Raw genomic sequence first — 25,283 nt, 5'->3', positions numbered from 1 at the left:
CAGTCGCAGCAGTTGGTCAAAGCCTTTCACAATGTGAAGGCATAGTCATGGGATACCCTCTGACAGTATTAGTTCCACATTCTGTTGAAATTCTGTTGACACGAACTAAGACGCAACACATGACAAATGCACGACTTACCAAATATGAGACAATTATTCTGGGGTCACCAAATGTAACATTAAAAAGGTGCACTGTGCTGAACCTGGCAACTCTACTTCCCAATGAGAATACAGAAATCAAAGATGGGGAAGAATTTGAGCATGATTGTCTTGAAGTGACTGAGCTCTGTACCAAACCTCGCCCAGACATACAGGATACCCAGCTAAAAGAAAACGATTGTATTATGTTCGTTGATGGGTCCTGTTTAAGAGATTCAACAGGAACATTGAGAGCTGGTTACACAGTATGTACCGTATCCGGCATAGTCGAGGCCTCCTGGCTCGAGAAAGTGTTTTCTGCACAGGTGGCAGAATTAATAGCTCTTACAAAAGCCTGCCACGCTGCTGTGAATTTGAAAGTCACAATCTATACTGACAGCAGATATGGATTTGGAATTGTACATGATTTTGGCCAACTCTGGTCACAGAGGGGTTTCATGACGTCCTCTGGTTCACCAGTAAAAAATGGAGAACAAATAAGAGATTTGTTACATGCGATTCAGTTGCCTCTTGAAATTGCCGTGGTGAAATGCAGTGCTCACACCAGATCACAAGACTTTGTGTCAATGGGGAATGGTTATGCAGACTAAGTTGCAAGATTTTGTGCATTAAACTGTATATCATTTAAAGAGCAGTGGGAATTGTTACCACAACCTGAAAACGACACGACCTTAAGCCTAGTATTGCGAGTGGTTGATACCTTAGATGAATTAAAGACATTACAAAGCCGTGCTAGCAAAGAAGAAAAACATTCCTGGCAGAAAATGCAGTGTGTACAAAGAGCAGATGATATGTGGGTTTCAGAAGAGGGAAAATTGGTTCTGCCAAATAGTCTTCTGTCACAATTTGCCCGATAATACCATGGGCAGGCACATTTAGGAAGAGATGCCATGATCAGATCCTTTAAAATTGATTGGTTCAATCCAAAATTCAGACATGCCGCAGAAATTACTTGTCACAGGTGCGTCATCTGTCAACAGATGAACGCTGGAAAAGGAACAGTGGTAACTTTGAGCCACATTGGGAGAGCTGGAGGTCCATTTAACAAAAATGGATTTCATAGAAATGCCTGTTTGTGGAGGATTGAAGTACGTGTTGGTGATTGTGTGTGTTTTCAGTCATTGGATTGAGGCATATCCCACACGTAGGAATGACAGTCTTACAGTTGCAAATCTACTACTCAGAAAGTTAATACCAAGGTTCGGGTTTCCGGTTTCTATAGAATCAGATAGGGGAAGACACTTCGACAATGAGGTGATTAAACTTCTGTGTGCTGCACTCAACATTGAGCAGAAGTTGCATTGTAGCTATCGCCCTGAAGCATCAGGACTAGTTGAACAGATGAATGGTACCTTAAAATCAAGAATAGCAAAAATGTGTGCAGCAACAAACAGGAAGTGGCCAGATGCATTACCTCTAGTACTGATGTCTATGAGAAACACGCCAGATGAGAAAACAGGACTATCCCCCCATGAAATCCTCATGGGCAGAGCAATGAGGCTACCGGCGGTACCTGCAAATGCACTAGTGAATATTACAGATGATATGGTGTTGGATTACTGCAAAAGTTTGGCTGATGTGATTCGCTCTTTCTCTCACCAGGTGGAAGCTAACACGTTGCCACCAATCGGCGAACCAGGACACTCTCTGCAAGCTGGAGATTGGGTGGTTGTCAAGAAGCACGTGAGGAAATCGTGTCTTGAGCCACGTTGGAAGGGGCCATATCAAGTAATATTGACGACCACTACTGCTGTGAAGTGTGCCGGGATTCCCAACTGGATACATGCAGTCATACAAAAAGGGTAACGTGTCCTGTTGAAGAGGAACTTGAAAATTCCGGTACAGCAACTTCAGGAGAAGAAGTCTCAGAGTGAGAGATTAGTCAAGAAAGATCTGAGACTACAGGAGAGCCCTCTGAGAACAGCCTTGTCCCTCAAGCTGACATTGAGTTCGAGAGAGGTGACGGAGTGCCTATCTCAGTTGAGGCAGCAGGAGAACTAAGGCAAGGAGAGCTTCTCCCAGAAGTAGACGAATACAATTCAGAGCCTGAATACAGTGTAGAACCGGAAGACGACGGAGAAGGAGATGTGGTAAATTCAAATCGAAACGAGTCAGAGTCTTCTGAACCAGTTGCAAGTCCGTCAAGAGAAAACACCATATCACAAGAGGAGGGTGCTGTCCAACGTTCTGAAGGAAAACACCGAAACAAGACACACAGAGGTGATAATTGGCCAGACAAGCCACATCTTAGAATAAGAGAAATAGCAAACGAGACAATAATAGAAGAAAGTGATACTTCACAGGCAGATGATCTGAGTGAAGGAGAACAACAAGGTGAACGAAAATTAAAAAGAAAGAGAATAGCTAACAGAAGATATACAGGTCCTGAATGGGCATATGCTACAACCTCTGAATGGCAACAAAAATTCTTAGCGTTCTGCTTTGATCGAGAAGTGCCAGGCCAATACTACGGTACCTGAAAAATATACAACAAGAAAACTGAGATTAAAATCGAAATTGTGAAAGCTGAAAAGAGAAAGAGTCTTTAGAAACTACCGGAAAGTGACATTAAACCTGGATTTGACTTCAAGAAACCTGATTACGACAAGCTGCTAACCTGAATTGATGAAAAGGGTCCTGGAGTGAGTGAAGACGCTGTAAAATACGCAGAAAGAGTTTGCCTTTTTGAGTTCATTGTTGATCTGCTATTCTGATTCTATACAAACATGGCTTATAGTAGCAAAGGAAGTAAGGTGTGTGGTTGGTTAGGACTTATAATAGGTATTGTATGCGCGATAATGATTGTGGGAGTGATTGTAGGAATGCCATGGAGAGAGAGTGAAAATATTAATGCAACTTCAAAGCCTGAGACTACTACTACTGCTAATAAACTATCACAGTGGGAGAAATTTGAGCAAGACGCAAGACATCTGCATGAGGGAACTAATGCAAAAGGGGAACTTTCTACTAATGTCTTCTATCGCTTACTAAATGAGTATGTGGAAACTATGGATGCGAAAGATTGTTATGTGTGTACTAAAATTCCTTCATCTGTGCAGGAGGGAGTTACTTATCACAGCCTCCCTCTTACTTATGGAATTAGCTGCAGCTTGCTATTAACAAGATTCTATGATCAGGAGCATGTGCAATACTTTTATTCAAATTTGGATGTTGTGTTTTCTTTTGTGCCTGTGATTGAGTTCTTAAATAAGTTAGCTAAAGAGCAGAATATTAAAATAGTTAGAGGATTCTTTGAAGCAACACTTACATTTGGAACTGCTTATGCACATCGCAATAATTTGACTTGCTTATTGTCTCCTGTAGAGAAAAGCTTTCTAGATCACACAGATGATAGACGCAAAGCACTGAAAGAAAGGTTAGAAAAAGGCTTAGAAAAAACGTACTTATGCAAATGATTATGTTTATACTGCAATTAAAACACAAGGCAAATTAGCTATAGATGCATTACACGTAGGTAGACTTTGTATATATAGACCAAAATCTGATCAAGACAATTTGTTTGTGGGAACTAGTGAATGTAGGCATGTGTTTCTGTTTCAGAGTAAATGGACCTTTATGTTAAATGGACAAGACCCAGCGATTCCTGGAATCTATTACATCTGTGGGTTAAATGCATATTACCGTCTCCCTAAGGGATGGTATGGGACATGTTATTTGGGAATAGTATTCCCAAAGATATGCCAGATTGATGACTTAAAACAAATACCTAAAACGTCTGAATTACAACATACTAGACAAAAGCGAGAATCAGTGGCGGCTGTCATTGGTGACATATTTGGAGCTATAATCCCATCAGTAGGGGTTATCTTAAATTCTATGAAAATTCAAAAGTTGTTTACTATTGTGGATAACATGCTGACAAATTTTACAGGAGCTATACTTCTGATGGATACTGAACTTGCTGCAGAAAGAGCTATAACTCTTCAAAATCGGCTTGCTTTATACATTCTTTTAGCAAAGAGTGGAGGTGGGTGCAAAATGCTTAATGAACGTCATTGTTGTTCATTTATACCTGATAACAGTAAGAAAATTAGAAGCATGCTAACTAACCTTACTAGAGATAGTACAGATTTGAAGGATCTAAAAGAACCTGGTGTTTGGGAGAAATTTGGGAGAGGAATTGCCCGAGTGGGAAGCTGGTTTACCAACATTTGGAATGGGGTACTTGCAAAAATTATGATGGGTCTATTAATTGTTTTGATTTGTCTATTGGGATTATGGGGGATATGCAAAATTAATGATAAAGTGAAAAGAAATTGGACGAAAAGAACCAAAAGAAACGAAGAAAGTGAAAGAGAGAAAATGTTCAATGAAATATGGGAAAGCTCATATAAAGGACAAGATGTTGAAATGCGTATTATGCGCAAGGTGAAAAATTAAGATCAAAGATTGTGTGATGACGAGCGTCATCAGAGGAGGGACTGAGAGAGTGTAGTTTAAATATTACATATTATTGACGTGAAATGCTTATGTTTTAACAAATGCTGCATAATTAATATTATTCATTGAAACGTATTCATAAACGTGGAGAATTGTTCACATGTGTAAACTAATGTCGACTGTAAGAAATAATCGTTTATAGTATGCCTAACTGAGCACATTAACACGTATAAGACTGCATTCATTAGAACCCGTATCTCTTAAGTTAGCGTGAGTCGAGAACTATCCTTGCCCATAGACTGCCCCATTACACTTTCCTCCTTATGGGGAGAGTGTCCCTTGCCTTTAACTTAGATAGACTGACGGTGATCTAACTGATGTCCTGAAGACGAAGACTGATCCTGTATGCTGACCTATCTCGAGAGGGGTAATTATAGATGTTGCTAATGAAATTCATTTATTTGCCTTTTCTTTCTAGGTACCAACTGCTGTGTGTTTTGGTTAGAGACCTTAGTTAGGCGTTTTCCAAATTGATGTTCTAAATTGTTTTGCATGAAGCCCAACATGCTAATGCTAATTAGAGGTTAGATGAGGTATTCATCCCGACCGACAACTGACGTGACTGACGTAGTGCTATGCTGAACTAAGACCTTTAGGAGGTTCTATGTAACGCGATCTGTTTATATTCACTTGATTGTCTTGTGCTACTGATCTTTGCATTATTGAAAGCTTATTATGGTTGTCGTCTTGTGATTATGTTCATTTGCTTCTTGGTTTGGAGATTAATGCATTTGCTATTAGATAGTAATCAATAGGGAATAAAATTCACAAAAACTCCATTAAGGTGTTGTTATTCATGACTGAAAGGTCATGATTGCGCCGAATGTTTATTAATGATTAAAGTAAGTTATATTTTGGTGTTAACTGATATTGATTGACATATTGATCAGTTATCTCGTCTTATGGTTTCTCACCACTGGGTCCAAAGATTCATCGGCCTAAAACGAGTCCTGATGTGTATAAATTAACATAGACGGACGCGTTAACACAACTTTGTGGAATTCTGCTTAGCGATGCTACGCAAACTCTGCCCAGGCCTACCTATAATACCTATTTATGCATCACTTGTCTGTGTCTCTTTTTCATGTTTAAACATGTGGGAAGTATTCAGAAAGGGTTTGATTTATTAACCAGTCCTATAGATGGTGAAGCTGTTTTTCTGTACAGTTACTTATTGAAAAGTCTTATGAAATTTGTTCCCTTGAGAAGGCGGTGTTAAATACCTAAGTGCTATGTTCATTTCAATTATGCTCATTTGTTTGTTTTTTGAAAGAGAGTGTTGGAAATGCTTTTTCTGCAGCTGGCATTATTAAGTATCATGTTCTAGTCAAGTTCTAGTTTGAAAAATCTCAGCTTCTGTCCATACACACTCCGACATAAACCAATGACCTTTGATCACTGAAAATACAATCCTGCCTCAAAGTGAAGAAAAAGAAAGTAATATGAAATAAAATTACAACGAATGACAATATTTTTACTCCATTGCATTCATACTTGACTACTTGAGCGCAGAGGGCAACTCGTTGACATCCTCTGCACTACCTCTGTAGTGCAGAGGAACGTCAACAGGTAATCCTCTATACTGAAAAAGAAAACGCTCCTGGAGAAAACACCAGAAATAATTTATTTTCTAAAATCGAAGAGCTTCCCTCCCACACCACATTTTCTTTACTACAATCAAATTATTTCTTCCCTTGGTACTGAGTTCCATTGTATTTGTTTTGTGATGAGCATCATGCCCAGTACATAGACTTTAAAAAAATTAAGTGAAAGCTGCCCGAGCATTGATCTCTGCAGAGGTGCAGCATGGGAAATCGAACAATGTTCCCTATAACAGCTGTTTCTCCCTCGTGGATCTCTGCTTGGGGATTGTAGCAGCACTGTGATCACCAAACATGGATCTACTCCACTCTTCACCAGGGAAAACTCTTGGAGGGGAGCAATCATACCACTCCCAGGTTTTTCTGCTTCCCTGCAGAGGCAGTTTGGAGACGGTTTTCCCAAACTGGACCAATGTAGGTAGGAGCACTCCGGGCTCCAAATAATGGACTTAAAAAGGAGAGATCCACCCAGGCACACAGTCATGCCCCATACCTAAAAGGCCCCCAAAATCTTATTTCTCCAAAGGAGGCAGATTTGGTTGGTTGGGGTTTACCTTCCATCTGCCCTTGAGAGCAGAAATCCACCTAGACACCAGGGATAAATAACTTTTTAAGAATGAAAATATGCGATGGCGTTAGGTCACACAGCCATTGGACCTATCATTCATGCTTAAAGCCCCAACAGGGATATTTTCTGCTAGGTTTTGGGTTTAGTGTTGACTTATGGCTTGCAGAGTGGGGGTGAAACTAATTTTTATCTCACTTTCCATGCTGACTGACTTTACTATTCAAGCTCTGGGTCGGCTGACAAGAAGGGAACCTTGTAAACCCAAACATTTCTGCAAAATAGACACCCAGGGGAGTCCAGGGTGGTGTGACTTTTGTGGATCCCACTATATTTTCATACTTTGTAAACATCAACATTTGGCTAAAATCACACATTTTCCTCCTATTAAGGGTTATATTTCATGGCAAATATTTGAGGTGCCCATGTTGCACTGTGTGGATTTGCCTGTCACAGGTGCTAAGCCCACCCACACAAGTGGGAACCCAGAAAATTATAGTGTTATTTATGACCAATTGGATTTATCGCCATGTTTTGGCTTCAAAATGTAAGCCAGTGTGCAAGAAAGAACAAATTATGCAAAATACCCTCTAAATCCCATGGCAGTATTGCTAACCCCAAAAGTAAGGGGTGAACAAATAACCACTGCTCAAAAGCTCAGTATCTTCAGCACATTTCAGAAATGCATAGATTTCCTTCATATACATTTTTGGTTGATTAGAATTTACTATATGAATTGCTGCATCTGCCTGTACACAATTACAAATTACTATAAGTTGTAGCTCAGATGTTGGCTTTGGGTAGCGCTTGTTTTTGGACAACCAAAAATCAATATATATCGATATGACTAGAAAGGTCAGGCAGATATAATAGTATGTTATCTTTGTAAATAGGCCATTAAAGCAGAAAATTACAGATGAAAACATTGTCACCAATGACTATTTGTTTCTACTTATTATTTTTTTTTTTTTTTGGCAATTAGTTTCTTTGGGAAAGCATTAGCAATCTTTTGAATTTGGAATGTTGTCATTTTTCTGAAATGTATAACTTTCTGGGTTCATCCACCTGTATCCATCACAAACCACAAGTACGCTGAATCCACAAAAAAATAGGAACAAGCACTGGCAATACCAATAGGTCTGGCTTATGAATGCACTTTGAAGCCAGACTTAAAAATCCATGTACATTGACTACCCTCCCCCCATCTGTGCTGCAGTCCTAGACAAACACCATAAATTATCTAGTCACCTAAGACACTTTAATCATATTGCAGTGGCACGTGTATGCCCCTAAAAGTTAAAGCTCAAGCAACTGGATATATAAGGCAAATGATCACATCTTTGTGAAGGGAAAGCACATTTTTGTGGAAGCACATAACTTCTGCCCAATCAAAGCAGGTACTCCTGGCTCCCAACATGTGGGTGGAGCGAAAGCCCCTCGTCTGATTATTTATAATTGTCTGGCAGTTGCTATACTATGAACCCTTGCCATTAAATTAGACTAAAAAGCTAGAAAAAGCAAAAACTGTTTCAAAAGACAAAGGGGGTTATTCTAACTTTGGAGGAGTGTTAATCCGTCCCAAAAGTGACGGTAAAGTGACGGATATACCACCAGACGTATTACGAGTTCCATAGGATATAATGGACTCGTAATACGGCTGGTGGTAAATCCGTCACTTTTCCGTCACTTTTGGGACGGATTAACACCTCCTCCAAAGTTAGAATAACCCCCAAAATGTTGCTATATTTTGGAACTTTGGCTTTGAACAGATGTTGCACAAGGTTCTGCCCCAGTAGTACTCCCAGATTTTTAACTTTTTGATGATACGTGTTTTTGACTTTTTACTATGTGTGAGCTTCCTTACATGTGCCTCACCCACTATAATCATGCAGTAAACAAACTGCGCATGTTTACTGCCAGTCTCTGCCTTTTAAAATAAGACTGTTGCAATGTAGCAAGGGTAAGGGGTACTTGGCTGGGTGCACGTGACACGCATGTGCAAACGTGTGTGGCCTGTGAGTGGGAGACTACTGTTGTGCGCAGCCAAATTACAGTGCAAAGATAACTTGGTGCAATGGGGATTCTGCAGGTATAGGTATTCACCTCGGATAGGCCTCATGAGGGTAGTGGACACTGTTAAGGAAAGTAAGTGTGCTTGACTGTTTTAACTATAGTGTCACTTTATTATACACCTTGGGAGAGAACTCCCTTAGAGTGTAGTTTCCCTTTTTCTTGGCCTAGAGAGACCATTGGCGTCTTGAATTAGAGTATAACCTGTGCAAGAAAATCAAATTTCCCCCTTCCAAAATAACTGGTCATTCAGTGTTTTCATATTTCCCTTGCTCTGATCAGGATCAGAGACCAGGCTTGCTATCTCCTGTTGTCACCCTGCTGTGCCAAGTAATTGCATTTTCTACAGCAGCAGAACAAAGGCCAGCCTCACACAACAGGAGCAACTAGCACTACTTCTCTTGTTCCTGAGGAGGAAAAGGGTGGGGCAGAGAGCTCTGTAATAATTACTCGGCTGCCACACAGAACCAGGAATGGGCCTGCCCAACCCTCCTGATTAAAGGAGATTGCCCAGACAATTGGAGCCAAACCACTGGGGTGCTGCTTTTGAGATTCTAATGTGCACGTCCCTGGCAGTGTTGTCAGCAAGGGGTGGCACTTAGACCCCAGAAGCTGATGTGACCAGTGGCTCCTTGATGATGCATTTTGGATTGTCCCAACATGCTGTGCAGAAAAGTTGGGACGGGTGCAGAGGTGATTTGGCACCCCAGGATTCCCTAGAGGTGCCTGTCTTCTGGAATCCTCCTCTCCCTTTTATAAACTCTTTTACAGGGGGAAGACTCACTCTTGCCTGCAAACTTTCTACCTGCTTTGCTGCTGAATCCTCCGACTGCCATGGAGAACTAGAAGGAGGAACCCCCGGGGCCCACGACTCGGTACAGTTGAACCCAGGATTAGTGTGTCTCCTCAAGGGCCAGTGAAGCTAGTCCCCTACTCACCTGGAGGACCAGTTGGGGGAAGTCCTCAACTTTCCTGTGCCCACCAACAAAGTCACAAAGGAGAACTAATGCAGGGAGCCAGGCAGACCAGCTTTTGGAATACTACACTGCTTTGAAGGTGAGGAACGTTGTTGCAACTACCCATGGTGGATAGAGCTGACCGCCAGGAGTAAAATGAACCCAGGAGTGTTCAAATCGGCCCAATGGGCCTGAGTTATGGCATTTTAAAGTATGGCAACCTTTGACCTTCTCTCCCCTGGAGCATGTGGGGTTTCACAGCCATGTTGATCCATTTTCCCCGGGGGGGACAGGGCCTGGGGGATGGCACAAGGAAGATGTGTCAACAAATTTGGGGGAGAGAGCTTGCCTGGGGCCCCCTCCCCATTTCCTATTTTGTCCGGGAACCCCATCCCCTGGAAGGACTTATGCTGGATGGGGCTGAGACCCTATCCCCGACCCCGGAGTAGTCTCCATTACAGGGAAGCACTGTAGCACTTCTCCACGATTCCCAGGATTGGGGAAGGCCATTGCGATCCCCCTACTGAAGGCAGAAGGAGCCCAGGACCCCATCCCTCCGCCCCGTGGCATACATTGAGAACAGGGGAGTACTGCTGCACCCCCCCCATTTGGCGCGTTCTCCCTGTTCCGATTGTCTTGGGGGAGAGGGAGGCAGCCACCACCAAACACATCAGACACAACAAAAGGATTGCCGGCTCCCAGACCACACACCGGAGTACGGACCATGCAGGGAGTGGGCAAGGGCAACCAAGGGTGGGTTCCCTGTGGAGCTTTCTTACACCAACCAGCTCTGGTCCCACCCGGGCACTCCCCTAAAACAAAATCAAAGAAAGTCAACGTGGTACAAGGCCACACTCAAAGTGAAAACATTGTAAAAACCTCACCACGGCTCTCCCCGGCACAGCAGGAGAGCCACTGTTCTAATATTCACTGCACTAGCTAAACACGCCCCATAATGCCTTGTAGGGTATTTCTTCTTAACTGCATTATTTTCTATTACTTCACCTGTGGTGGTTCTCGGACATTGGGACCACCACCACAGTGTTCAGCGTGACATGCTCTTTCTGTCCATGTCATCTTCTGAATCCCCACTCTAGGTTGGAGGGCACCTCAAAATAATAGCCTCTCCCACTATTCAATGTCTTATTAAGCTCTCCCATGGCTGGAGATTTTGCTCTACATGTGGGAGTAGTTTGTCTTTTAGGATTTTTTGGTGTGATGACATTTTAAAAGACCTGGAAGGCCCAAAAATGTGTAATGCACTACACCCTCAAGGGGCAGACTATATGGTTACACTGCATTGTTCTTTTCAAGTCTGTTTTTATGTGGTTGTGCACTCTAAGAATTGATTATATGGTTACATTACAATGTTTCTTCAAAATGCTATTTTTATTGTGGTGCTCCCTAGGGGCTGTTCTGGCCATTACAGTCTAATGTCAAGTGTATGAAAGACTGCAAAGACTCAAAGTTTACTTCCAATAAATGTTTATATTGTGTTTACATGGTAATGCATATATTTTATTTGTCCATCCTTATTGCAATTATGACAATGATCCATGTCAAAGAAATATCCATGCTACACCATGACTGTTTGAACACTCTTCATATGTTTGGGTAACCTCTGTAGGCAGTCACTAGTGGTGGTGCAATGTCAGCTATGGTATGTTCCATCTGCCATATATATTTGTAAATTATTGCGTAGCTATTAGTAGTGTGTGTAATAAATGTACTTCACCTTTTCTAAAGAAAAATATTGACTGGACAATCATTTATTGAGGGTTATTATTGTGTGCCAGTTATTGCCGATTCCTAGCCTGCACCACCTCTCTTGAGCATGCGCAAGCCTTAGACTGCTCCGCCTCACTACCCTGTGGGAGTCAAGCACTACAATGAGGTGCTTGGTTCCCACTGAGGACAATTGAGGAATTATTACTTGTACAGGCCACACAACTACTAGCCCAATTTCCAACATTGGTGATGTCATCAATGATGTCATTTGAGATGTCATTAGTAATGTAATCATTAATGTAATTTAACTCCAATAGTGAGTGTTGTAATATGTAAGATCATAAGCAGTGTAACACCTGAGAGGGGGAAGTTATATTTAGTTGAGTGGATTATTATACCTGGTGAATTTATGTGTTTTATTTGTATTTGTTTTTTAAATGTGTATATATATATATATATATATATATATATATACATATTCACAGAAATAAAAACAAAGTTTACAGGGACATAATAGTTAGGTTCTGAATTTACTCGTACAAAACCATAGAAATTCACCTGTTATAGTTAGAGTTTTCTAAAGTAACTATAACTCATGCCCTAAGGAAACTATAACTCATGCCCTTGCCATGCACAGGTTTTTCATAAAAAAATGTACTGCAAATATTACATTGATATAATTAGTGATTTTATCAAAGATGTCATGAGTGCTGTAATTTGTGGTGTAATTAGCAATGCTTCGCAAGGGAAGGAGTTATAGTTACCTTAGCGCATGAGTAATAGTTACTTTAGAGAGCTCTAACTATAACAGGTGAATTTCTATGATTTTGTACGAGTATAGTAATTTTCATTAAAATATGTCAATCCAATCATTGTTGTGCACGGCCAGGGGGCCAACCCCCTATAAGCACCCACTTTGCACCGTGCACGGCCTTCACCCGTGCGCAGCAGTGGTTGCCTGCAAGGTCTGACCTGTATCCAGTGCCACATTGGCGAACCCCCTTAACCAGCCTACTCTGCACACAGCCCTTTGGTCCTGCGCAGTGGGAGTTGGCCACAGCCTATCTCTCTGGGTGTGAGAACAGGTGTAAGAGGGTGGATCTACGGGTAGGAGTGGCTGTGAGAGTCTCTTTCTGGGTGTGAGAGTGCATGCATCAGTGTCTTATTGGATGCTTTAGTGTCCGTGCAGGTCTGTCAGTTGGTGCCTGAGGGTGTCAGTGGGTCTGTGAGTGGGTGGGTGTGAATCTGAGTGGGTCTGTGCGTGAGTATGTGAGTATCTGGATAGGTCTATGAGTGAGTGTGTAAGAGTGTGAGTAGAGCTGTTAGTGGGTGCAAAAGGGTCTGAGTGGGTCTGTGAGTGGGTGTGTAAGGGTCTGAGTGGGAGAAAGAGATTAAGTATAGAGAGACAGATAGTGAGCAGGAGATAGATAGATTTTAGGCTTTGGTGGATGATATATTTAAAATTAGATATTTCTGCACAAATTTTTAAAAAATGCATTTGTCAATTAAAAACAGTAAGATCATATATTAGTATGACCCTTTAACATTTGTAGTTGAAAAATAAATGAGGGAAACGAGTCCGCCTGGTTTCAAACCCTAAGTGTGAAGGTCTATACCCTTCACAATGAGCTATTTGTTTGTTTTTTTTATTGTTATTTTTTGCCCTTTTTGTGGCTTTTTTGGACTGCCGGGGAGCCATTAAGGGTTCCGCCATGGTCCCTACTTGTTTTTTATAATTTGTTTTATGTTATAACAAGCCCTTACTGGGCTATCTGTGACCGCGGGGAAGCCTTCAGACCTCCCCCGCAGTCCCATTGCTTCAGCAAACAAGAAGCTGCTTTTAGTAATAGCTCCATGGTTGCTAAACAAACCTTTCATCTCTGTTCCCTGCACACATACCTGCATGCAGGTGACAGAGATGAAAGGTCTGCTTTCTGACAGCGGGATCTGCTTGACAGGTCCCACTGTCAGAAACCAGAATTGTTGCTGTGGCTTAGCTGCAGATTCAAAACTGGAGCCAACCCACAGCAAATAGTTATGTCCTGGGAGTAGGCACCCAGGGACATAACAGGAGCTGGCCTTGGGTGTGGCGGTCCCCAGGGCCATCAGTGGTTCCTCAAGGGGGACTGCATGCCTCCCCTCCAATGTGGAAGTAGCCCCAGGTAGGTGATGGTCCCTGGGGATTTGGGGTCCTAAATGGACCCCCTTTCTATTTTTAACGATTTGCCCCAGGGAGATGGCGATCCCCAAGGCTGCGGGGGGACGTGGGGCCCCTGCACACTATTGCTTAACTACCCCAGGGAGGTAGTGCACCCCAGGGCTGTAGGGAACCCTCATGCTGCTGGTCCAAATTTCTGCAATGCCTCAGGGGTTGTGGTCCATTGGGCGTGGGGGGCTGTGTGGCACCCATGCATATTTATATATATCGCCACTGGAGGTGGTGGTCCCTGGGGCTGTGGGGGAGGCCATAGGGCTTCCCACACATTATAAAAGCATTTTGCCCTGGGTGTGGTGATCCCCCGGGTGCGGGGAGGTGCACCTTGCCCTCGCTCATATTTCAGGAATAGTCCCTGGGAGGTGGTTGTCCCCGGGGCTGCAGGGGAGACCATTGGGTCTCCCCCACTTATTAAAAGCATTTTTTTCCCGGGGAGGTGGTCTGTGGGATGTGGGGGGCCGTGCAGCCCCTCACACATATTTCAGGAATAGCCCCAGGGAGGTGGTAGTTCCCAGGAGACCCTCCTATTAAAAAGAAAAGAGTGCCCTGGTGTTAGAGTTTTTTACCTTATACAGGGTCATCCCCAATCTTTGTGCCTCCTGCCGCCTATTTTTTTTGACCTGTTGCTGTTGGCTTTTGAACTCTGAGCACTTTACCACTGCTAACCAGTGCTAAAGTGCATATGCTCTCTGTGTAAATTGTACTATTGATTGGTTTATCCATGAATGGCATATTTGATTTACTTGTAAGTCCCTAATAAGGTGCACTAGAGGTGCCAGGACCTGTAAATCAAATGCTACTAGTGGGCCTGCATCACTGGTTGTGCCACCCACACAAGTAGCTCTGTAACCATGTCTCAGTCCTGCTACTGCAGTGTCTGTGTGTGCAGTTTTAACCGTAAATTCGACTTGGCAAGTGTACCCACTTACCAGGCCTAAACCTTTCCTTTTCTTACATGTCAGACACCCCTAAGGTAGGAACTAGGTAGCCCCAAGGGCAGGGTGCAATGTATGGTTAAGGTAGGACATATAGTAATGTGTTTTATATATCCTGACAGTGAAATATTGCTAAATTCATTTTTCACTGTTGCAAGGCCTGTCCCTCTGATAGGTTAACATGGGGGCTACCTTTAAATCTGATTAAAGTGTAGATTCCCTTTGGGAGCAGATAGACATATGGAGTTTGGGGTCTCTGAGCTTACAATCTGAAAATACATCTTTTAGTAAAGTTGACTTTAAGATTGTGTGTTTGAAAATGCCACTTTTAGAAAGTGAGCATTTTCTTGCTTATAACATTTCTGTGACTTTGCCTGTTTGTGGATTCTCTGTCTTGGTCAGTTTGATAGTTGGGCTGGTTGCACTTCACACTAGACAGTGATACAAAGGGTGTTGGGGTATAGTCTGCATTTCCTGATGATCCATCTGTGCTAGGAGGGAGGGGAGGAGTGATCACTCAGACCTGAAAGGGCTGTGCTTGTCTTCACGCAATGCAGTCTCCAACCCCCTGGTGAGTGTCTGGGGCCTGGCCTGGGCAAGCAGGATTTCACATTCAAAAGAGACTTTACTTTGAAGTAGGCCTACTTCAAAGGTAAAATTGGGTATAAGAAGGGCACCCAAAACCACAGACTTTAGAACACTTCTGGAAACCAAGAGGAACCTCTTCCTGGAGAAGAGCTGAAGAGCTGAGGAAGAAAAGCTGCCCTGCCTGTGATTGTTCTTTGTGGAACTATCCTGCCGTTGCTGCTTCTGCCAGAGTACGAGGGCAAAGACTGGACTTTGTGTGCCTTCCATCTTGTGAAGATCTCCAAGGGCTTGATTTAGAACTTGCCTCCTGTTGTTTGAAGTCTCAGGGACAGCAAAGACTTCTCTCTGCCAGCACCTGGAGTCTCTGGAGAGACTCCTACTCTGCTCTGTGGTGCCCATCTAGTCCCTGGGACTCTGAAAGGAGAAGCTGGCAGCCTAAGAGGAAGAAATCCACGCACAGAATGCCGTGCGGGGAAAAGATTGATGTGACTTCAATCAGCGGCTAGGAAATCGACGTGCTGCCGGCTTGCACGATGCACGGAGCTGGAGAAACAGCGCGCAGCATCGCTGACGGAGGCTGGTGAGATAGCAACCCGCGCTGCGTGGTTTTCGGATCATCGTGCCGATGGTTTTCCGATGCAAGTATCGCTGGGTGTGTAAAAACAACGCAAGGCCTGCCCGGACCCGAGAGTGCTGACCGGATCGACGCATTGCTCTCCTGCGGGGAGAAGAAACAACGCACCCGACTCGACAAAAGGAGAAACCACACAAGGTCTCGCTTGTGAGTGAAATCGACTCACCGCAAGTCCTTTTTGACACACACTCACCCGTGCAGGGTTATTTTTGACGCACCCAAGGTACATTTTCACGCTAACAGTGTTAGTGTGTTTTTAAAACTACATGAAGACTCTTTTTGCTTTTTAATTGATAACTTGACTTATGTATTATGGATTTTTGTCATTTTGGTCTTGTTTTGTTTAGATAAATATTTCCTATTTTTCTAAACCTGTGTTTTGTCATTTTGTAGTGTTTTCATTAAGTTACTGTGTGTGTTGGTACAAATACTTTACACCTAGCACTCTGAAGTTAAGCCTACTGCTCATGCCAAGCTACCATGGGAGTAAGCAGGGGTTAGCTGAGGTTGATTCTCTTTTACCCTGACTAGAGTGAGGGTCCTTGCTTGGACAGGGGGTAACCTGACTGCCAATCAAAGACCCCATTTCTAACACCCTGGGACCTGGCCCACCCTGGAGATTTTTAAAAAATAAGGCCCTGCAGCCAACCCCCTATAACCACCCAACCCCTGAAATGCATGGCCAATGGGTCTGTCTCTGGGTGTGAGAATGGGTGCATGAGGGGTTCTGTGAGTGGATGTTTGACAGTCTGAGTGGGTCTGGAAGTAGGTGCGTCAGTGTCTGAGTGGGTCCGTGAGTGGGTGTGTGAGAGTCTGAGTGGGTGCATGAGTGTAGGAGGCTGGACTGGCTTGTAGTGAGTACCAAGGGGTACTTGCACCTTGCACCAGGCCCAGTTATCCCTTATTACTGTATAGGGTGTCTAGCAGCTTAGGCTGATAGATAATGGTAGCTTAGCAGAGCAGCTTAGGCTGAACTAGGAGACGTGTGAAGCTACTACAGTACCACTTAGTGTCATATGCACAATATCATAAGAAAACACAATACACAGTTATACTAAAAATAAAGGTACTTTATTTTTATGACAATATGCCAAAGTATCTTAGAGTGTACCCTCAGTGAGAGGATAGGAAATATACACAAGATATATATACACAATAGCAAAAATATGCAGTATAGTCTTAGAAAACAGTGCAAACAATGTATAGTTACAATAGGATGCAATGGGGAAACATAGGGATAGGGGCAACACAAACCATATACTCCAAAAGTGGAATGCGAACCACGAATGGACCCCAAACCTATGTGACCTTGTAGAGGGTCGCTGGGACTATTAGAAAATAGTGAGAGTTAGAAAAATAACCCTCCCCAAGACCCTGAAAAGTGAGTGCAAAGTGCACTAAAGTTCCCCTAAGGACAAAGAAGTCGTGTTAGAGGAATAATGCAGGAAAGACACAAACCAACAATGCAACAACTGTGGATTTCCAATCTAGGGTACCTGTGGAACAAGGGGACCAAGTCCAAAAGTCACAAGCAAGTCGGAGATGGGCAGATGCCCAGGAAATGCCAGCTGCGGGTGCAAAGAAGCTTCTACTGGACAGAAGAAGCTGAGGTTTCTGCAGGAACGAAAAGGGCTAGAGACCTCCCCTTTGATGGACGGATCCCTCTCGCCGTGGAGAGTCGTGTAGAAGTGTTTTCCTGCCGAAAGAACGCCAACAAGCCTTGCTAGCTGCAAATCGTGTGGTTAGCGTATTTGGACGCTGCTGTAGCCCTGTAGGGACCAGGAGGTCGCAAATTGGACCAGCAGAGAGAGGGGACGTCGAGCAAGACAAGGAGCCCTCTCTAAAGCCGGTAGCACCCGGAAAAGTGCCAGAAACAGGCACTACGAGGATGTGTGAAACGGTACTCACCGAAGTTGCACAAAGGAGTCCCACGTCGCCGGAGACCAACTTAGAAAGTCGTGCAATGCAGGTTAGAGTGCCGTGGACCCAGGCTTGGCTGTGCAAAAAGGATTTCCGCTGAAAGTGCACAGGGGCCGGAGTAGCTGCAAAAGTCGTGGTTCCCAGCAATGCAGCCCAGCGAGGTGAGGCAAGGACTTACCTCCACCAAACTTGGACTGAAGAGTCACTTGACTGTGGGGGTCACTTGGACAGAGTTGCTGGATTCGAGGGACCTCGCTCGTTGTGCTGAGAGGAGACCCAAGGGACTGGTAATGCAGCTTTTTGGTGCCTGCGGTTGCAGGGGGAAGATTCCGTCGACCCACGGGAGATTTCTTCGGAGCTTCTGGTGCAGAGAGGAGGCAGGCTACCCCCACAGCATGCACAAGCAGGAAAACAGTCGAGAAGGCGGCAGGATCAGCGTTACAGAGTTGCAGTAGTCGTCTTTGCTACTATGTTGCAGGTTTGCAGGCTTCCAGCGCGGTCAGCAGTCGATTCCTTGGCAGAAGGTGAAGAGAGAGATGCAGAGGAACTCGGATGAGCTCTTGCATTCGTTATCTAAAGTTTCCCCAGAGACAGAGACCCTAAATAGCCAGAAAAGAGGGTTTGGCTACCTAGGAGAGAGGATAGGCTACTAACACCTGAAGGAGCCTATCAGAAGGAGTCTCTGACGTCACCTGGTGGCACTGGCCACTCAGAGCAGTCCAGTGTGCCAGCAGCACCTCTGTTTCCAAGATGGCAGAGGTCTGGAGCACACTGGAGGAGCTCTGGACACCTCCCAGGGGAGGTGCAGGTCAGGGGAGTGGTCACTCCCCTTTCCTTTGTCCAGTTTCGCGCCAGAGCAGGGCTAAGGGGTCCCCTGAACCGGTGTAGACTGGCTTATGCAGAATTGGGCACCTCTGTGCCCAACAAAGCATTTCCAGAGGCTGGGGGAGGCTACTCCTCCCCTGCCTTCACACCATTTTCCAAAGGGAGAGGGTGTCACACCCTCTCTCAGAGGAAGTTCTTTGTTCTGCCATCCTGGGCCAGGCCTGGCTGGACCCCAGGAGGGCAGATGCCTGTCTGAGGGGTTGGCAGCAGCAGCAGCAGCAGCTGCAGTGAAACCCCAGGAAGGGCAGTTTGGCAGTACCAGGGTCTGTGCTACAGACCACTGGGATCATGGGATTGTGCCAACTATGCCAGGATGGCATAGAGGGGGCAATTCCATGATCATAGACATGTTACATGGCCATATTCGGAGTTACCATTGTGAAGCTACATATAGATAGTGACCTATATGTAGTGCACACGTGTAATGGTGTCCCCGCACTCACAAAGTTCAGGGAATTGGCTCTGAACCATGTGGGGGCACCTTGGCTAGTGCCAGGGTGCCCACACACTAAGTAACTTTGCACCTAACCTTTACCAGGTAAAGGTTAGACATATAGGTGGCTTATAAGTTACTTAAGTGCAGTGTAAAATGGCTGTGAAATAACGTGGACGTTATTTCACTCAGGCTGCAGTGGCAGGCCTGTGTAAGAATTGTCAGAGCTCCCTATGGGTGGCAAAAGAAATGCTGCAGCCCATAGGGATCTCCTGGAACCCCAATACCCTGGGTACCTCAGTACCATATACTAGGGAATTATAAGGGTGTTCCAGTAAGCCAATGTAAATTGGTAAAAATGGTCACTAGCCTGTTAGTGACAATTTGGAAAGAAATGAGAGAGCATAACCACTGAGGTTCTGATTAGCAGAGCCTCAGTGAGACAGTTAGTCACTACACAGGTAACACATTCAGGCACACTTATGAGCACTGGGGCCCTGGGTTACCAGGGTCCCAGTGACACATACAACTAAAACAACATATATACAGTGAAAAATGGGGGTAACATGCCAGGCAAGATGGTACTTTCCTACACAACCCCCCCCCAAACGAAGGACAATAAGACTAGCCATGACCTGATGAGTCTTCATTGTCTAAGTGGAAATATCTGGAGAGTCCATCTGCATTGGAGTGGCTACTCCCAGGTCTATGTTCCACTGTATAGTCCATTCCCTGTAGGGATATGGACCACCTCAACAATTTAGGATTTTCACCTTTCATTTGTTTTAGCCAAAGTAGAGGTTTGTGGTCTGTCTGAACAATGAAGTGAGTGCCAAACAGGTATGGCCTCAACTTCTTCAGAGCCCAGACCACAGCAAAGGCCTCCCTCTCAATGGCAGACCAACGCTTTTCTCTAGGGGTCAACCTTCTACTAATAAAAGCAACAGGTTGATCCTGGCCCTCAGAATTAAGTTGTGATAGGACTGCCCCTACTCCTAATTCAGATGCATCAGTTTGGACATATAATTTTTTAGAGTAACAAGGGCTTTTCAGGACAGGTGCAGAGCACATGGCCTGCTTCAGCTCCTCAAAAGCTTTCTGACAGTTTGCTGTCCATAATACCTTTTTAGGCATTTTCTTGGATGTGAGGTCATTAAGAGGGGCTGCAATGGAGCCATATTTCTTAATGAACCTCCTGTAATACCCAGTGAGGCCTAGGAAGGCTCTCACCTGAGTCTGAGTGGTAGGGGGAACCCAATCAATAATTGTTTGGATTTTCCCCTGAAGTGGTGCAATCTGTTCCCCACCAACAAGGTGTCCCAGATAAACCACCTTACCCTGCCCTATCTGGCACTTTGAAGCCTTGATAGTGAGGTCTGCCTTTTGCAGGGCCTCCAAAACTTTCCATAGGTGGACCAGGTGATCATCCCAGCTGGAGCTAAAGACAGCTATATCGTCCAAATATGCTGCACTGAAAGCTTCCAGCCCTTGCAGGACTGTGTTCACCAACCTCTGAAAAGTGGCAGGTGCATTTTTCAAACCAAAAGGCATTACAGTAAACTGGTAATGTCCTCCAATGGTAGAAAATGCAGTCTTAGGTTTAGCATCTTCTGATAATTTGATCTGCCAATACCCTGCAGTCAAATCAAAAGTGCTTAGATACTTGGCAGATGCCAGTGTATCTATGAGCTCATCTGCCCTGGGTATAGGGTGAGCATCAGTTTTGGTTACCAAGTTGAGACCTCTATAGTCTACACAAAACCGCATTTCCTTCTTTCCATCTTTGGAATGGGGTTTTGGTACCAGTACCACAGGAGAAGCCCATGGACTGTCAGAGTGCTCAACCACTCCTAGTTCTAACATTTTCTGGACCTCTTGCTTTATGCAGTCCCTGACATGGTCAGGCTGCCTATAGATCTTACTTTTGACAGGTAAACTGTCTCCAGTATCTATAGTGTGCTCACACCAAGAAGTGGTACCTGGCACAGTAGAGAAGAGTTCAGAGAATTGATCTAGGAGATTTATGCAATTATCTTTCTGCTCAGCAGTAAGACAATCAGCCAAAACTACACCTTCCACAAGAGCATCTTGTTCTGTGGAAGAGAAGAGATCAGGTAGAGGATCACTGTCTTCTTCCTGTCCCTCATCAGTTGCCATGAGCAGGGTGAGATCAGCCCTGTCATAGTAGGGTTTCAGGCGGTTGACATGGAGCACCCTAAGGGGACTCCTGGCAGTGCCTAAGTCAACTAAATAGGTGACTTCTCCCTTCTTTTCAACAATTGTGTGGGGTCCACTCCATTTATCTTGGAGTGCTCTTGGGGCCACAGGCTCCAAGACCCACACTTTCTGCCCTGGTTGGTACTGAACCAAAACAGCCTTCTGATCATGCCATTGCTTCTGAAGCTCTTGGCTGGCCTGAAGGTTTTTACTGGCCTTTTTCATGTACTCAGCCATTCTTGATCTGAGGCCAAGTACATAATCCACAATATCCTGCTTAGGAGCTTTTAAAGGTTGTTCCCAACCCTCCTTTACAAGTGTGAGTGGACCCCTAACAGGGTGTCCAAAAAGAAGTTCAAAGGGGCTGAAGCCCACTCCTTTCTGGGGTACCTCCCTGTAGGCAAAAAGGAGGCATGGTAGAAGGATATCCCATCTCCTGCGGAGTTTTTCAGGGAGACCCATAATCATGCCTTTGAGAGTTTTATTAAATCTCTCCACCAGTCCATTTGTTTGTGGATGATAGGGTGTTGTGAACTTGTACGTTACACCACACTCCTTCCACATGGCCTTTAAGTATGCAGACATGAAATTGCTTCCCCTGTCTGATACCACTTCCTTTGGGAAGCCCACCCTGGAAAATATTCCCAGGACGGCCTTTGCCACTGCAGGTGCTGTAGTGGTCCTTAAAGGAATAGCTTCAGGATATCTTGTGGCATGGTCCACTACCACCAAGATAAACCTATTGCCTGAAGCAGTAGGAGGGTCAAGGGGGCCAACTATGTCAACCCCTACCCTTTCAAAGGGAACCCCAACCACAGGCAGTGGAATAAGGGGTGCTTTTGGGGTGCCACCTGTCTTGCCACTGGCTTGACAGGTTTCACAGGACTTACAAAATTCCTTTGTGTCCTCAGACATCCTAGGCCAATGAAACAATGGAACCAATCTGTCCCAAGTTTTCATTTGACCCAGGTGTCCAGCTAGGGGAATGTCATGTGCCAGGGTTAGGAGGAACTTTCTGTACTCCTGAGGAATCACTAATCTCCTGGCAGCTCCAGGTTTAGGATCCCTATGCTCAGTGTACAAGAGGTTGTCCTCCCAGTAAACTCTGTGAGAGTCACTGACATCCCCATTAGCCTGTTTGACAGCTTGCTGTCTGAGACCCTCTAATGTGGGACAGGTTTGCTGTACCACACTCAGCTCCTCTCTGGCAGGCCCCCCTTCACCCAAAAGCTCAGCAGTGTCTGCTTCCAGCTCCTCTGGTGTAGGTTCTGCACAGGGAGGGAATTCTTCTTCCTCAGAAGTCGAATCCACTGTAGAGGGAGGGATAGTAGGAAGTGGTTTGCTTCTACTAGCCCTAGCTTTAGGGAGCACTTGGTCCATTGTTCCAGGATCCAAGCTTCCCTGTCCTTTTTGCTTTTTGGCCTGAGCCCTTGTCAAAGCAAAAATATGCCCTGGGATGCCCAGCATTGCTGCATGGGCCTCCAACTCCACATCTGACCAAGCTGATGTCTCCAAATCATTCCCTAATAGACAGTCTACAGGTAAATCTGAAGCTACCACAACTTTCTTTGGACCAGTAACCCCCCCCCAGTTGAGATTAACAACAGCCATGGGGTGGCTAAGTGTGTTGTTGTGAGCATCGGTTACTTGGTACTGGTGACCAAGTAGGTGTTGTTCAGGGTGGACCAGTTTCTCTATGACCATAGTCACACTGGCACCAGTGTCCCTGTAGGCCTGAACCTCAACACCATTTATTAGGGGTAGCTGCTTGTACTTATCCATATTAAGGGGACAAGCAACTAAGGTGGCTAAATCAATAGCCCCCTCGGAGACTAACACAGCCTCTGTGGCCTCCCTAACAAGGCCAACCCCAACTAAGTTACCTATAGTGAGCCCAGCTACTCCCTTGGATTGGCTATTAGTAGGTTTGCTCCCACCACCACTGCTATTAGTAGGGACAGTAGGTGTAGCAGTAGGGGTTGTAGTGGTAGGAGGCTTGGTGCCTTTCTTTGGATAACTGGGATCTGTTGTCCAATGGCCTTTTATCTTACATAAATAGCACCATGGTTTCTTTTCCTTGTTCTGATTAAAAGAGGATTTGGGCCCACCACCCCCACCAGAGTGTTTTTGTGGGCCTGATGAAGGCTCATTTTTAGATTTGTCCCCACCCTTGTCAGAAGACTTACCATCCTTCTTTTTGTTGCCATCTTTGTCACCCCCTGTATGAACTTTTCTGTTCACCCTTGTTCTGACCCATTTGTCTGCCTTCTTTCCCAATTCTTGGGGAGAGGTCAGATCAGAGTCCACCAAGTACTGGTGCAACAAATCAGACACACAATTATTAAGAATATGCTCTCTCAGGATCAAGTTATACAGGCTGTCATAATCAGTAACTTTACTGCCATGTAACCACCCCTCCAAGGCCTTCACTGAATGGTCAATGAAATCAACCCAGTCTTGTGAAGACTCCTTTTTGGTCTCTCTGAACTTTATCCTGTACTGTTCAGTGGTTAAGCCATAACCATCCAGAAGTGCATTCTTAAGAACTTGGAAATTATTAGCATCATTTTCTTTCACAGTAAGGAGCCTATCCCTACCTTTTCCACTAAATGATAGCCATAGAATAGCAGCCCACTGCCTTTGAGGGACATCCTGTACAACACAGGCCCTCTCAAGTGCAGCAAACCACTTGTTAATGTCATCCCCCTCCTTGTAAGGGGGAACTATCTTGTGCAGATTCCTGGAATCATGCTCTTTTGCAGGATGACTATGAGGAATACTGCTGCTGCCACCATGGGTTTCTAAACCCAGTTTCTGTCTCTCCTTCTCTACTTCTAAAGTCTGTCTATCCAAATCCAGCTGTTGCTTCTTGAGCTTCAGTATGGTTTGTTCCACTCTCAATCTATTGAGCTCCCTTTCTAACAATCTGTCATCAGGGTGGGTGGGAGGGACATGCCTTGAAACAGAAGTATGGTGAGAATGGACAGAAGGAGACCTGTCCCTTACAGAAGCCACCCTAACAGCTTGGCTAACAGAAACATCACTACCAGTATGGTGAGAATAAATGCTTTTGCTATGATGTGAGACAACACTATTTATATGGTGTGGCTCATCATCATTACCAACTATGCTAGACTGTCTAGTAATGGGCAGGCTAGGAAGTTTCTTTCCTGAATCTTTTCCTGGGGGAGTCCCTGGATCAAATTGAGAACCATTAGCTACTTTTTCACCTGATTGGGCACTTATGGCCTTATCCTGTACTCTAAGCATGTTAATTAACAGTTCTAAGGAAGGATTCTTCCCTACACTCAAACCTCTCTCTATGCAGAGATTCCTTGCTCCTTTCCAGCTAAGGTGATCATATGCAAGTTTGGACAGATCAACATTTTGGCCTGTGCCAGACATTTTTAGAGAGAGTTAAAGTGTTAGTAAAAGACAAAAAGTTTGTCAGAGCTTTTAGAAAGACAGAGAAAAAAAACTTTTTAAACTTTTTAGAACTTTTTAGAAAGTTAGAAGTACTTTTCAGCACTTAGAAAAGAGTGAAAAGAGGAAATGCAAAACTTTTTGGCTATGTGTATATACACTGACCTTGTTTTGTATATTTTTCTCTTATGAAAAGTACAATGACAAGAGTGGTAAGTAGTCTCAAAGCACTTATCCCACCGCTGCACAACCAATGTAGGAGGCTGGACTGGCTTGTAGTGAGTACCAAGGGGTACTTGCACCTTGCACCAGGCCCAGTTATCCCTTATTAGTGTATAGGGTGTCTAGCAGCTTAGGCTGATAGATAATGGTAGCTTAGCAGAGCAGCTTAGGCTGAACTAGGAGACGTGTGAAGCTACTACAGTACCACTTAGTGTCATATGCACAATATCATAAGAAAACACAATACACAGTTATACTAAAAATAAAGGTA

Source organism: Pleurodeles waltl, chromosome 12 (genome assembly GCF_031143425.1).
Source record: "Pleurodeles waltl isolate 20211129_DDA chromosome 12, aPleWal1.hap1.20221129, whole genome shotgun sequence".
Lineage (NCBI taxonomy): Eukaryota > Metazoa > Chordata > Amphibia > Caudata > Salamandridae > Pleurodeles > Pleurodeles waltl.
This window is presented reverse-complemented; position numbering follows the sequence as displayed.